Source organism: Leptonychotes weddellii, chromosome 6 (assembly GCF_054177405.1).
Source record: "Leptonychotes weddellii isolate Sample4059 chromosome 6, ASM5417740v2, whole genome shotgun sequence".
Taxonomy (NCBI): domain Eukaryota; kingdom Metazoa; phylum Chordata; class Mammalia; order Carnivora; family Phocidae; genus Leptonychotes; species Leptonychotes weddellii.
The window spans coordinates 122,235,225-122,238,392 of record NC_138374.1 but is presented as its reverse complement, the minus strand read 5'-3'; the positions used below and the strand labels follow the sequence as shown (position 1 = coordinate 122,238,392).

At 35.8% G+C, this 3,168-nt stretch overlaps 1 pseudogene; it reads left to right on the top strand.

Annotated features, from left to right (window-relative positions):
- Positions 1–219: 219 nt before the first annotated feature.
- Positions 220–3,168, top strand: part of LOC102746923 (uS5 assembly chaperone PDCD2 pseudogene) — a 44,646-nt pseudogene continuing 41,697 nt past the window's right edge.

Sequence of the window (3,168 nt, the reverse complement as noted above, 5' to 3'; positions counted from 1 at the left end):
ATCGTGACTTTACTAGTGCAGATATTGAGCAAGAAGAACAAAGCTGACAACATCACACTTCTTGATTTCAAAATATGTTACAAATCTGTAGGAACCAATACAGTGTGGTACTGGCGTAAAAACAGACCTATAGACCATGAAAATAGAATGAAGACCCAGAAATAAACCATTTAACTGAACTTTTACAAGGACTCCAAGAACACACCCCAGGGGCGGAAAATGAATTTAGGCTCTTACCTCACATCACATACAAAACCCAACTCAGAGTGGATTGAAGACTTAAATGTAAGATCTGGAATTGTAAGACTACTAGAAGAAAACATAGACAAGAAGCTTATTGACATTGGTCTGGGCAGTGATTTGGGGGAGTATGACACCAAAGACACAGGGAACAAAAGCAAAAAATAGGTAAGTAGAATTGCATCAAACTAAAAAGTTTTTGGACAGCAAAGAGCACAATCATCAAAGTGAAGGGAAACCTATGGAATGAACAATAACATTCATAAACCATATGTGTGATAAGAGGTTAATTTCCAAAATATATGAGGAACCCCTAAGATTCATAGCAAGGAAACAAATAATTTTTAAAAATGACAAAGAAAACAAACAAATAAGCAACAGGTATATAAAAAGGTGCTCAGTATCACTAATTATCAGGAAAATGCAAATGAAAACCTCAATGATGTATCATCTCACATGAGTTGGAATGACTATTTTCAAAAAGAGAGAAGATAATGAAGGGTGACAGAATATGTTAGCTCAAAATATGCCACTTTGGCATTGGGTTATTTTGAGTTAAAGGCCCTTGGAAAACAGTGAATGCAAAACAAACAAAAACAAAAATAAACAAACAAAAAAACACTGACCTTTCTTCTCTTTGAGTAAAACTGTAAGAGACTTCTAATTCTAGGGAAAAAAACTGAAGGTTTCTGTAGGGGAGGTGGATGGGGGGATGGGGTAACTGGGTGATGGGCATCAAGGAGGGCACATGATGGAATGAGCACTGGGTTATATGCAACTGATGAATCACTAAATTTTACCCCTGAAACTAACAATACACTATATGTTAATTGATTTTAAATAATAAAATAAAATAAAATAAATAAAATACTGGAGACAGTGGTACCTGGCTGGTTCAGTTGGTAGAGTATGAGACTCTTGATCTCCAGGTTGTGGGTTTGAGCCCCACATTGGATGTAGAGATTTCTTAAAAAAATAAAATCTTTAAAAAAATAAAAATAAAATAAATGAATAAATCTTAAACAAAGGCAAGAGAGGAAAGTCCCATGTGAAAGATGACCTCCCTGTTGCAGAAGTAAAGAAATATCCTCATCATCAGGGGCAAGAAGTTGAGACTGAGAAAATTCCATACAAACAGACCTTGATAAAATAATTCTCATCTTCCTTTAGCCTCTCCACAAAGCATAGTTACATTCCACAATTGCTTTTTTTTGTTCAACCTACTATAAGAGCCTATAGATTCCATCATTTCTTTGGGTCATCATGTCATTTTGAGGACCCTTATGTCACATAAAACATATATGTAAGTTTATATAACATATATTAAATGATTTTCTCTTTTTAATCGGTCTTAGGTCAGTTTAATTGTCAGGCCCAGCCATCAAACCGTACTAGGGTAGAGGTAAAATTTGCCTCCTATACAATAATAAGTGTTGGCAAGATGTGGAGAAAAGTAATCCTTGTATGCTGTTGGTAGAAATGTAAATTGATGCACCCATTATAAAGAACAATATGAAGATTCCTAAAAAAATTATAAATAGACCTATCATGTGATCTGAGAATCCAGTTCAGGGCATACCCAAAGGAAATGAAATCATTATCTCAACGAAACTCCTATGACATCTCAGCATTATTCACAATAACCAAGATATAGAAACAACCTAAATGTCCATTAACAAATAAATGGATAAAGAAAAAGTAGCATGTGTAGTATATATACACACATATAATGGAATATTATTTATCCTTAAAGAAGAATGAAGGGCGCCTGGGTGGCTCAGTTGGTTAAGCGACTGCCTTCGTCTCAGGTCATGATCCTGGAGTCCCGGGATCGAGTCCCGCATCGGGCTCCCTGCTCGGCAGGGAGTCTGCTTCTCCCTCTGACCCTCCTCCCTCTCGTGCTCTCTGTCTCTCATTCTCTCTGTCTCAAATAAATAAAAATAAAAATCTTTAAAAAATAAAAATAAAAAAAAAATAAAGAAGAAGAATGAAATCCTGTGATTTGTGACAACATGGATGAACCTGAGGGAAATTATGCTAAGTAAATGAGTCAGACACAGAAAGACAAATGCTGCATGATCTCACATAAAATGTGGAATCTAAAATAGCCAAACTCAGAAGCAAAAATAGAATGGTGATTACCAAGGACTGGAGGGTGAGGGAAATGGGAGATGTTAGTCAGATAGTACCAAGTTTCAGTTATGTAGGAAGAATAAGTTCTGAAGATCTAATGCACAGTAATGTGACTAAACATCATTATACTGTAACCTATACTTGAAATTTGCTAAGAAGGTATATCTTAAATGTTCTTACTGCAAAAAAAATAACAAGAGATACAAGAAAGGAAAAAATGGTAACCATGTGACATGATGGATATGTTAATTATTTTGGTTATGGCAAATATATAGTGTTGTGCATCTTAAATAAGTACAATTTTTATTTGTCAATTATATTTTTCAATGAAAGTGGAAAAAACCTGCTTTGAACACCAGGAATCTATATGTGTGCTTTTTTGCATAATAAGTAGTCAATATTTGCAAGTAAATTATTAATTGAAGGCAGTTGATTAAAGTTTTGAAAAAAAAATCACACATTGTCATTCAGTATTTCCTAAGGTTTTGAATGCTCGTGTGCCAATCTGAGTCTCAATGTTTGTATTTAAAATATATATTAAGAGGGGCGCCTGGGTGGTGCAGTTGGTTGAGAGTCTAACTCTTAGTTTCAGCTCAGATCATGATATCCAGGTAGTGGGATTGAGCCCCATGCCCAGCTCGGTGCTCAGCATGGAGTCTGTTTGAGTTCCTCTCTCCCTCTCCCTCTGCCCCTCCCCCCCATGAATAAACAAAGATTTTTCAAAAACAAAATGTATGTTAGAAAAAATAGGGCGCCTGGGTGGCTCAGTTGGTTAAGCGACTGCCTTCGGCTCAG